This window comes from Crinia signifera, chromosome 8, assembly GCF_055691185.1.
Source record: "Crinia signifera chromosome 8, ASM5569118v1, whole genome shotgun sequence".
Classification (NCBI taxonomy): Eukaryota; Metazoa; Chordata; class Amphibia; order Anura; family Myobatrachidae; genus Crinia; species Crinia signifera.
Window position 1 is genome coordinate 36,303,822 of NC_139224.1, and position 12,837 is coordinate 36,316,658.

At 45.7% G+C, this 12,837-nt stretch overlaps 1 protein-coding gene across 1 annotated transcript in view; it reads left to right on the forward strand.

The window, feature by feature from the left end:
* Positions 1-1,006: 1,006 nt before the first annotated feature.
* The window catches only part of ATG7 (autophagy related 7), a 241,208-nt gene continuing 229,377 nt past the window's right edge, over positions 1,007-12,837 (forward strand). Inside the window, exon 1 of the mRNA XM_083156151.1 lies at positions 1,007-1,116. The gene's annotated coding sequence lies outside the window, so the exon portion shown is untranslated. The remainder of the gene's footprint in view (positions 1,117-12,837) is intronic.

Consider the following 12,837-nt stretch of genomic DNA (forward strand, 5'->3'; position numbering starts at 1 on the left):
GATGCGATGACCCGATTTTCCCATAGGATTCAATGTTAAAATGGACTGAGTCCATTTTAACATGGAATTTAATGGGAAAAAGGGGTCCTTTTTATACCCCTACTATCCAAGTGGGCATGGAGTTGGATATAAACCTGTGGCGAGCGTAGCGAGCCACCGCGCCCGAAGCGTGGCGAGCGAAGCGAGCCACCGCGCCCGAAGCGTGGCGAGCGAAGCGAGCCCCGCGAGGGGACGGTATTCTGTGTCCCCTCGCGGGGCTCGCTACGCTCGCCACGCTTCGGGCTCAGTGGCTCGCTACGCTCGCCACAGGTTTATATCCAACTCCATGCCCACTTGGATAGTGGGGCAAGGAACAAGACCCCTTTTTCCCATTGAATTCTATGTTAAAATGGACTCAGACCATTTTAACATTGAATCCTATGGAAAAATCGGGTCCATCGCATCGCATCGCATGCGATATGGTCGCATGCGATGCAATATCGCATCGCATCGCACTGATTGTATGCCTTAAGTTAAGGCATACAATCAAAAAATCGGGCGCCCAGATACTACATAAGTACCGAAAAAAGTGTTATCAACCCAGGTACTGTAACTAGCATTAAGTGCAGCATATGCACTCAACGCCATTTCATACATCTGCCCCCATGTGCGTTGCCTCGGTACGCATGCGCAGTCGATAGATAATTGTCAGCTGTGATCAGGTCTGAATAATCCCCTAATGCTTGATATTATTTATAATCATTTGATTCATTATTTTGCGCATTCAAATGATAATATATTTTCTAACGCAACAAGTCCATCATACAGAGTAATGTACTAGCTCAGTCACTGGAATAAGAGGTCCGATCTAAAGCCACAAATATAAAATGACTTTTTATTGACATTTTGTCAGAGAAACATCTTATTGCACACGGACTACAGCTGCACACTGATTCAGTACTCCGTATCCCTGCAGCCACAAAACAAGTGCAAATGCAATTGAAATAGGTTTGTCCCAGCCGGGCTTCCGTTGTCAGATGACAGCTGTGGGCAATGTGCTGGAAGTACACCAGGAAGTAGTACAGTGCCCGGGCTGCAGGAGTCAGGAGAACAGCAATCTGCTATGAGACTGAGCCTGTGAGTGTTCTTATATACTGGTAATAGACTACTATCTCTGTGCATCGCTCAGTCCCTGCATGTGCACCAGTACTGGCAGGTGGGGGCATGCTGTCATTTAGCTTCACAGCAGCTACATACACTACCTGCCAACATGACTTCTGTTACCATACATCTCCATTTCTGCTTTTCACACTGAGTTTCCATTTTTATTAGCCAGGGATTATTACTTGATTCCTGTAACTCCAGATAATTAGATTGCTTATGTACTGTAAGTGTGCAAATCAGAAGCAGTCTCTGTGAAAAGCAGTCAAGTAAGTAGCTCTGAGATGTGACAGCTGCATTACTCATATATGAATGTCGTGTATCTGTGTACTCCTTACTCCTATCCAGACTGTATCATGCTTTCATCGTATCCAGCCAGGCAATAAGACAAATCACTACTGCAAATCCTTGTGCAGCATGCTAGTGGTTTGTTGCTGACCTTTGAACTGCTCCCTTTTCCCTGGCACTTTCTGGTGGGGCGTCCTGAATTCCTAATGCAATAAGGTTGTGTGTCTTAAGTGTACATCCTATTGCTCAATGCAGATGTTATACTCTCTCGGGGTGTGGTATACAGTACGTTGTGAACACTTCATCATTCTGAGAATATTCATATGGTGCCTGCGGACGTTTCAACAATGTCGGTATCATAACCATTGACACAGTGGCATCAATATTAGTATTGTTGACATTGTGATTGTCGACGTAATGACTGCATTCTTATTGTGTGATGGAACCGCTTTATTTGAGTTAAATAGTAGTTTAGAATTGGTTTTAGATTAAGGTCTTAAAAAAGCTTCATACATTGTGGGTTGCATTTGATGGGTATGTGTCAATGGGTTGACCGGACGTGGGTGAAATAGGTCAACATGACTAAGGTTGATGATTTTTTTTTCTCCCTCCAAGTCAACATGGACTGTATAAGTGTACCGCGTCCCCTTGCTACTCGCGGCACACTATATAGTCTCTATAGAACCGTACACACGGGGGACATATATTGCTCAGCCATATATAGCTAGCAATATATGGCTGAGCAATATAATGTATTGCTCAGTTTCTCCTTTTCATCAGCGACCAGAGATGGTCGCTGAAGGGAACCTCTGCCGGTGCCGCAGAGGTAATTAGCTGGTGACCAGCGATTAGAACGTGGCTGAAACCGGGAGTGAGCACCCGGCGATTTATCCCCTGGGGCACACTCCCATCACTGGCAATATGGTCACCTGCGACCATATTTCCAGTGATTTCAGCCCCTATCGCCCCCATGTGTACACAGCTTAAGCCCACGTGTCGACCTTTTTCATGTCGACAGAATTTTCCATTGTAATAACCTAAATTGCTTCAACAATAATATAAGTTTCAAAGAGAAACTTCATAGTTAACCAAATATGACTTTATCACATTTATAAAAATTCCCGTAAAATTTATAAAAATTTTAACAGGTTTAAAGGACATGAATCTTATACCCCTTTCATACTGCAGCTCTTAACCGGTATATTGCCGAATTTTATTTATTTATTTTTTTAGCCTTTTAAAATGCTTAGAGCTGCAGTGTGAAAGTGCCAGTCTGCATTTACCGGTTACAAATAACCGGAATTTGCAAACGGGTAAAAAGCAGCGTCCTACATGGTTCAGAGCCGTTTTTTATGCAGTGTGAACGGCTCTGAGCTGGTCCCGCTCTGTGCATTTATAATGAGCGGGACACAGCGTAGTGAATATTTAATGAGCGGGACACGCTCATTATATATGCGCACATGTATTAAATATGCACTACGCTTTCTGATAGCTACTGTGTGTCCTGTTCTCCTCCAGCTGAAAGGGGTTTTTACTTGCAATGACCCGTTTTAAGAAATGTTTTAAATACCGGGTCTAAGCAGGTTTTGCGGTGTGAAAGCAGCATTAGTTTGCAAAGGAAACATGACTTCATCTAAGATCAGAACTTTAAATATCTTCAGTCCCGAAAGGTTGTTTCTCAAATGTATTATTTATTTTATTTATAATTTTTTTATATAGAGCGGCAGATTCCATTGTGCTCAATTGTAGACAGTGATAAAACAAACTGGGTAACAACAGACAGACTTGGAGGTAGGAGGGCCCTGCTGCAAGCTTACAATCTATAGGGACATAGGAGGGAGACACAAGGACAGGCACCAGTAATAGCATAGCAGTCCCACCAAGTTACAAGTCCAGAGGAAAAGCTATATAATGCTGCTTTCACACTGCAAAACCTACTTAGACCCGGCATTTAAAACGTTACTTAAAACGGGCCCATGCAGGTTAATGTCCCTTTCACACTGCACATATTACCCAGTATTATACCAGGTATAAGCAGGTTTCCGGTGTGAAAGCACGGGGCAACTGATCGGCAATGATGCTGTTTACCTGATGTAAGGTTGCCCTGGGAACATGGCGGAGTCTGGCGTGGAGGGGAGTACAGAGGCCGGCCCCGGGTAGAGTTGGGTAGCGGCGGTGGCACTATGGGAGTCCGGGGGATCTGGCAGGCAGAAAGGGGTGTGGAGCGGCCGCGGGCTCCGGCACACTTATCGCCATTGAGCTCCCGCTCTGTGCATATCTATGAGCGGGTGCCAGTGCAGTGAATATTTAATGAGCGGGTCCCCGCCTCCTGCATATGTAATGAGCAGACCTTGCTGGGGTGGGGACCCTCTCATTAAATATTCACTGCACTGGCACCCGCTCATTAGATATGCACAGAGCGGGACCAGCTCAGTGATCATTACTGTCAGGGTCCTAAATACTGTTTCAGACCCGTTCACACTGCCAAAAAAACGGGTCTGAAATGGGTAGGACACTGCTCTTTACCCGTTTAAGAAATACCGGTATTTCTTGAATGGGGAAAGCACCCTGGAGCTTTCACACTGCAGCTCTAAATGTTTTAAAAGGCAAAAAAACGGCAATATGCCGTTTAAGAGCGGCAGTGTGAAAGGGGTATAATACATAAGTGCTTCAGAGGGCTATGTGTGGAACTTAAATATGATAGGCTTGCCTGAAGAGGTGAGTACTATTAAAGTAATTGAAGTACATATTTAGTTTTTTTCAAATATTGATGACAAATACTCGACTTTCAATTACGAATGTCTTATCACGCATCTTAATTGACAAAATCTACTGACCCCTGACACTATAGATTTGTTGCCAGCCTGCACCATGATTTTCAGTCATGGCGGTAATCTCTGTAAAAGTACCAGTGCTGCCAATCACAAGACCGCTACTCTGATGTTGCTCGGGTACTTGATCTTGTAGCGGACACCTTGTAAAGCTTCCCTGGAATGGCATCTGTAGCAACAGGAAAATAGGGATTTGGGGATGCAGGTAACATTCTGGCAGTCATGAGGGCAGTCGGGATGCCGGCATCCCGACTGCCCTCAAAACACCGGTGCTGGAACTCTGAATAGATAGGATCCCGATGCGGAGTAATGATAGCTGGGATCCCAATCTTTATTATAAATTTGCGTGATTTCCCAGCGGGAGGCCGGAGAAAGGGTGGATAGGTTTAGGCACTAGTGGGGGGACTTATGCCTCCATACACATGGTGCAATGGGAGCGGTGTGCTGAGCGATATAGTTAAGAACAGATCACTCTCAATTGAGAGAACACTGGCAATGACTAGAATTATACTGCATGCATCTAGTCAGGTGATAGGGACCACACAATGCCGCCGCTGAGGGCCATACACATGGAGCAATACGTGCTTCATTTCTAAGTGATCTAGTCAAATTGCTTAGAAATGGGGCTGTAATCGCCCTGTGTGTCTAATATCCCATTAGAGTTTAAGGTACTAGCGGGGAGGGTTAGGGTTAGGCTGCTAGAAGGAAGGGTAGGGTTAAAGCACCCTTGTGAGCTTGGGGTGGTGCATGTGCTGATCAGTAATGTATATACGGCAGTATGTTGCTCTATGTGTAGTGCTGGTGTGAATGGCACACTGTCAGTATGATGAGAGCACCCAATATAAAATAATATTGCTTATTTATTGTAACTTAATATAATATATAATATCATTGAATGACTACTACGTAGCATGGACCAAATGACACAATGATTGGTCTTTATGATGAAATAAAACAATAAAGGTCAGCAATTAATTTAAGATGACATTTTAATCATCTTTAATATAGGAGTCTGCTCTTTGAGCGTGGATGCAGGAATCTGGTAGGCCGATGTAGTCACATGGCTGAATGTAGGATGGAGGCGCCAATGCTCCTCAGATAAAGTACTACCAGATGGAATTTGCCACGCCCAAGTGCAGATGTTACACCAGACATATCTGTGATGGGCACAGCAGAATGCAGGAATCTGGTAGGCCGATGTAGTCACATGGCTGAATATAAGATGGAGGCGCCAATGCTCCTCAGATAAAGTACTACCAGATGGAATTTGCCAGGTCCACGTGCAGATGTTACACCAGGCATATCTGTGAGGGGCACAGCAGAATGCAGGAATCTGGTAGGCCGATGTAGTCACATGGCTGAATCTGGATGGAGGCGTCAATGCTCCTCAGATAAAGTACTACCAGATGGAATTTGCCAGGCCCACGTGCAGATGTTATGCCCGGCATGTCCGTGATGGTCACGGAGGGTGATGACATGTAGGTGCCAATTAGGTGTTAGTTCAGTTCCTGGACCTCTTAGATGTTGTTGGCATCTCCTCTTGGTCTGGTGCAGATGTTCTCTGTCTTTTTGTGCCTATAAAATACAAGAATCCATTAGAAACACAGCAAGTGTACTGTACGCGGTGATCCTCCTATGCAGGTATATGTCACTGCCATCCTGTGCAGACTGGGGCCTATGTACAAGATTCCCTCCCTCAGGCAATGTATCAGGACACTGCAGAATGTAGTCCCACTGAAGTGAGTGCAGAGAGCATAGTGGGCGGAGCCTCAGAAGATGTGTTCTTGTCCTTACCTCGGCTGGGGGGCTCCCTCACTTTGCGGATTACTCCGCCACACAGCTGTTCATGTACTTTCCACCATTTGGCAGTAGTGGAGGGAGCGCGATTGGTCAGCTTCTTCTGATATTGGAGGCACCTGTCGCACTGCCACCAGTGGGTCCTCAGGGCGTCTAATGGGGCATGGTCCTCATATTCGATCTAATTAGATAGTAGAAATAACATAAATCATAATAATATCATACAGAATAATACAGAGTAATGTGTTATTTTGCAGTGTAACATAAGAACAGGCAAATGAGCTCCTAATGGTGGGGTACAGATGCCTGAGTAACATACTTGACTACCATCCCGGAATGGCTGGGAGGCTTCTGAAAATCAGGACTCCATCTGGGGCCCCTGGATAGGTAGGCAAGCCTCCTGCATACCGCCAACACCTACCCACCCCCCCCCCCCCCCGCCATTCATTTACTGCGATTTGCGGTTCTACTGGAAGAGGCTAATATAACGCAAATTGCATCATTTTAGCCATGCCGCTGCTCATAGCTTGATCACATTGAGAACAGTCATAGCCCCCCAAAGTGCAGGTTACAGTCTCCTCCCCGGGCTTCTCCTGGAGAAGAGACACATAAATGAGACAAGTGTGCTGAGTAATCCCCTCTCAGCCCATGCTGCCGCCATACTGCTTAACTGACCACTTTCCCCACTCAGTGCACCCCCCAGTGGTGTTTCCTGGCATGTAGCCGGCTTGTGCTGACACCCAGCAACCAGCTACAGGCAGCCTGATCCCATCTCCCTGGAGCAGGGCACCTGGGTACACACTGGGCAGACACATTGGTGGGTACCCTAATGCGCCTTCCTAATTAATCATATACGCTTACTGATCGGCCACTCAGTGTCACCCTCCCATCTCCTCCCACAGATTATAACTAGTATGTTGGCCATGCCTCCCACATAAATGGGCCCTTAATGACTGATTATATACTTACAGTAACATTAGCGCCGGTCAGGTGATTTATGCGCTGCATCTCCTTCACAAACTCCTCCCCATGCGCAGAGGTGTCAGGTACTTCAGAGACGTACAGGTAGGCGTGTATCATCTCGTGTAATAGGGTCTGTAATACACAAAGTAATGAGCCGGGTATAGTAAGAAGGACACAGACATTATACACAATTACTCTGGTGACACAGACTGAGGTTTATGTCCCCAGATGTCAGCGGTTACGGTATAGGTGATAGGCAACATCTAGGTCAGCAGTTAGTCGGTCAACCACTAATGGTCGACTGTGACTATGTTGACACCTAAGAATGGTCGACATACCCTAGGTTGACATTGACAGAAGGACAACAAAAGCTTAATGTCAACATGGACATGGATATGAAAAAGGTCGACATGAGTTTTTTAATTTTTTTTGTTTCTGTTGACAAATGTTAATGGACACCGTATAAGTGTACAGCGTCCTCTCGCTGCGCTCGCCTTGCTTCGGGAACACTATTATAATAACTTAAGTTGATGTTTCAGTGTTGACCTTTAGCTTGTGCGGACCTGCCACTGTCCAAACACTACTGTATAATGCTGCAATAACAGCACTGAGGCGTACAAGCATCACCTCAGCCACACATTGTTCTAGCACCAGGTGACTCCGCCTATAGTACCTCTACTAGGGTCCTCCTGGGAAGCTGCTGGAGGATCGGCCTGCTGAGCCTGATGAAGCATTTCCCACCAAACGTCTTCTTGTTGTTGCAATAAGCGATCGATCTGGTGAGAAAACACAAATCACACATGAGTGACATCCATGGTTACATAATACACCAATTGCTTTTCTATACGATTAATACATATAAATCCTTATTCTCAGTGTCTCAGATTATGTACTAGCTTCCCTGGGGGTCCATGTACCTAAGTAATCCAGGGCCCTCAGTAACAAATGGGCCCTAGGCAGGAGCCTAGCTTTCCTAGTGGATGATCCGGCTCTGATCCCTGTACCCAGTTACACGCTTTTATTAGTACATAGATATTTTGGTGATAGTGATTCCTGTCACCAGACAGTAAGAGCAAAAACAGGTCTGTGCCGACATGGGTACCCGGTCCCTGGGTCGACAATGTCTAGAGCGACAGTCACTAGGTTGACCACTATTGGTCGACATTGACTAGGTCAGTAGTTCCCAAACTGTGCGCCGCAGCTCCCTGGGGAGCCGCGGCGCCAGTGTCCCTAGAGGCAGCCCTCATTCTAATTAGCACTGGGCAGGGGGCCTGGAGTGAGCGCCGAGAGGGGGACAGGGAGTGATTGCCGGGAAAGGAGGTGGGTAGTCAATGCCAGGCTGGTGGGAGGAGGGAGCACTGGGAGGGGGTTGGGCGTATGTGCGGGATGAGTCAGAGTCATCCAGCCGCAGCAGGGGAGGGATGAACAGCAGGTGGCTTACGGCACTTACCGGTGCCTGGGTTATATGGTGGTGGCTGCGGCAGTGTACACAGCAGGAATGTGTCTGCCCTGTTGCATAGTAGGGAGCTATGGGGGTGGAGAGATGGGATGGTGCTATAACTGATTATTACATATAAAAGGAGAAGCTGGCAATGGGGGGGAGGGGTCTAGGAGGGTGCGGCATAGTAGGGAGTTATAGGGCTGAGGGGTGAGGTGCAGATCCGGATTAAGGCGGGGGCTCTGGGGGTCAGTACCCCTAGGCCCCCCTCTCTGATGGTGCCCCTTCCAGCCACGGATTGCATCTATGACCACAATCCGATTGGCGGCACTGCTCCCCACCACTGTCAGCCAGCCGTCACAGCCAGCATTGCTGCAGAGCCAGCACAGGCTGTGACGGCTGGCTTTTGCTAGTGCAATATGGGAGTGCCTGGCTTGCAGGATGCATGGAAGGATACAGGACCCAGCTGCCTGCCCAGCTTGACGTCGCCCTGCCGCCCACCTGGTCATCACCCTGCCACCCACCCTGGCCATCGCCCGATCATTGACCGCCTTGCTGTCCGCACGCCCGACCATTGACTGCTGCCCACCTGCTGTCTAGGATAGAAAATGTGCAGGTTTGTGGTTTTTTTTTTTATGCTTCATATTTTAGTATTATGGGGAATAGTGAGGTGTAGCTGGGGACGGAGAGGTGTAGGGATGACGGGACGGAGAGATGCAGCAGTGACAAAGGGATGGCGAGGTGCGGCGGTAGGGACAGATGCAATCGCCCATTAATTAATATCCACCATGCTGGATATTAATCAGTTCTTCTTTCATCCTACTACAAACCACCAACTTATCATACAGGTTGAGTATCCCGTATCCGAATATCCGTTATCCGAATTATTCCGAAAACCATACATTCCAGAAAGTGAAAAAAAAAATATTTTTTGCTAAAAACTCACTGGGGACATTTGTAACAGCACTACTGGTGACATGATATGTAACTGGCACTATATATGTACAAGAAAATGATTGCTTGGCATTCAAATTCAATATCTGAGATAGTACACAAATTTTGTTTCATGTTTTGAAACCTTGTTTTTTGAACAAATAAAATATATTTGTGTGTATTTTATGTGGTAATAAAATATATTTGTGTGCATTTCATGTGTTTGATGTGTTTATACAGCATAAATGCAAGATACTTCAAAATACATCATTGAAATATTCCAAAATACGGAATAATCCGTTATGCAAAATTCTCCTGGTCCCGAGCATTTTGGATACGGGATACTCAACATGTATTTATTATTTTGGCTTTAGGGTGCCTTGAAAAAGTCATGGAGACCCAAAGGGTGCCTTGGCCTGAAAAAGTTTGGGAACCACTGGACTAGGTTGACACCTAAGAATGGTCAATATTGACAGGCAACGCAAGCTTACGGATGACTTGGACATGGCCGACATGGAAAAGGTCGACAGTGGTTTTTTCATACTTTACTATCCAAGTGGGCATAGAGTTAGATTATAATAGTGTGCCGAGTGCAGCGAGGCACCGCGCCTGAAGCGTGGCGAGCGCATCAAGCAGTGTGAGGGGACGCGGTGCACTTACATGTACACACGTTGACATTTTTCAACAGAGACAAAAAAAGTGAAAAATGAATGTCGACTTTAAGCTTGTGTCGACCATTCTTAGACGTCAACCTAATCACTGTTGACCTAGACATTGTAGTCTTCTATACCATAACCGCCGACATGATATGAGCAATGTATTACTATACATTGCTGTTGGGGTTTGGATGTAATGAAATTGGAAATTCCTATCCAGATAAAGGACATTTTGCCATTAGCGGTCAGGTTCTGTGTAAGGATAGGAACTAGCTAGTGTTCTTATGGACAGATGTACTAAGTCTTGGAGAGAGATAAAGTACCAATCAATTTGCCCCCTTCTGCTATGGTATGGCATGTGCTTGAAAAATGACAGTTATGATCTGGTCTCTGTGAGACAGTACGTTTAGCCAGTGGCAGATTGAGGTTCTCATTAACCTGGAGCTGAGAGTCGGGCAAATATATTATCATATAAATGTCATCACAGCATCAGGTGCTGCAGACAATATAATAAATGGTAATATATAGTCTGTATCTTAGCAGGATATCCTATAATAAACTGATCTGGCAGTAATCGTACTCACCGCTTTAGCCTATTGCTCCACGCAACGGTGACATCCACTAACTTCCCTCCAAAATATGCCTGATTGAACTCTTTAAAGAGTTCCTGGATATCAGGATTGGGGTCAATATCCTCCCAAGCCTCATCCACTATCGAAACAACTATCGATAAATCATCACTGTAAGTATCACTACTCGAATCTGTGCATTGCTGCACTCCCAATTCATCACTGGCATCCATCATCATGCTTGCCTAGAACTGAGTGATCAGTAACTGTCAGGTTCTGTGACACAGCGCACGTGTCACAATGGCTGGTGGCACGTGTCACAATGGCTGGTGGCACGTGTCACAATGGCTGAGTGAGGGCTGTACAATACAGAGAGGGAATAGCTATAAGTAAGGCAAATCCTGTCCAGATAAAGGACATTTTGCCATTAGTGGCCAGGTCCAGTGTATGAATAGGAATTAACTGGTGTTCTTATGGATAGATGTATTAAGCCATGGAGAGTGATAAAGTAACAATCATTTGGTCCCTAACTGCCATGGTACAGCCTGCACCTGAAAAATGACAGTTGGGGTCTGGTTTCTCTGAGGTTTAGTACATCTGGCCAGTGGAAGATTAAGGTCCTCATGGGCTTGGAGCTGAGAGTAATAAAGAGCCTACTGTGTGCCACCGCAGAGGGGGTGACCACCATGGTTTTCACCAAGCTAGCCCCGAAACGATGGCCTTTTACACCAATATACAAGCTTTGACCATTCTTCGAGCACCGCTGTCAGTTTGTTTACAGTTACGTTCTCCAGAGAACAAAAAGAAGATATTTAACTTTTTGGAAGAGTGGCGGTCTATTGTATAATTTATATCATACTTGCCTACCCTCCCAAAAATCCTAGAAAGGTGGGCAGTACTACCACATTGCCCCTGCACTTCCCCGCTCACCGTTCAGTTACCGCGATTCTCTGTTCTTCAGGGGCTAAAATGATGCAAATCATATCATTTTAGCTACGACCCCACATTATAGACCCGTGAATCACGGTATTTACTGTGCTGAGGGCGGGGTTTGATGTAGATATCAAAGTCCAGCTGACAGTCTCCTCTCTGACAGTGTGATTTATATCTACCTACAGTATCCTCCCCATCTTTTATAAGAAGTCACTAGGTCGACATGACTGAAGGGTCATTAGGGCAAGACAAGCTTTAGGTCGACATGGGAAAAGTTGACAATCAAAAGGTCGATATGGAGCTTTTCACTTTTGTTTGAGCCGACATGTGCCGACAGGTGGTATATCATGCCCTACCATCCACTAGGGCATGGCGGAAAAATAAAATAGTGTGCTGTGCATAGCGAGGCGCCTTGCCTGAAGCATGGCGAGCGCACGCCGTGCTACGTTACGGTGTCCATGTCAATTGTGTCGACATTTGGGTAAAAAAAACCATCCCTGTCGACCTTCATGCATGTTGACCTATTGACTGTCGACCTAATGCTTGTCTGTCCTATGATCCATACCCGGTCAAGTCAATAGGTTGACACCATATGGTTGTAGACATGGTCCAAAGTTTGACATGGTTAAATGGTTCACAAGGCGATGATCGACATATAAAAATGTCGAGACCACGCACCTCTGCCAAACCCATGCCATTTGGGGCCCCACCCCATGGGCGTGCCAGGTCCCACATTTGCATCGTATAAAGTTGGGAGGCATGAAAATGTGACACCCAACTTTATAGGCAGCACGGACAGGGTAATGGTTAGCATTGCTGCCTCACAGCATTGTGTACTCAAGGTACCTCAGCTTTCCCCCATACTCCAGAAATATGCTGCTAGATTGAAGGGAGATAAAGTAAAAGCCAATAGGTTCCTAACTATCATTTTTCAAACACTGGAACATGGCAGGAGCTGATTGGCTGGTACTGTAGCTCTCTTCACTTCACTTTATCACTCTAAAAGTCTTAGTACATCACTCCTCCAGTCCTGTGGTATTACTGTGCTTGCTCCTAGTTGTAAAGCGATCAGTGTATGCTGGCACTACTGTATATATATATATATATATATATATATATATATATATATATATATATATATATATATATATATATAAATGTTACATGAAATCTGTGTAAAAGCAGAAATGTCAGGGTAACTAATCTCTGTATAATGGACCGCTGAGCGCTTGATCATTATACAGTGATTATACAGGAACGTCACCAGCCACCGAGCCTGGGTGTGTGTT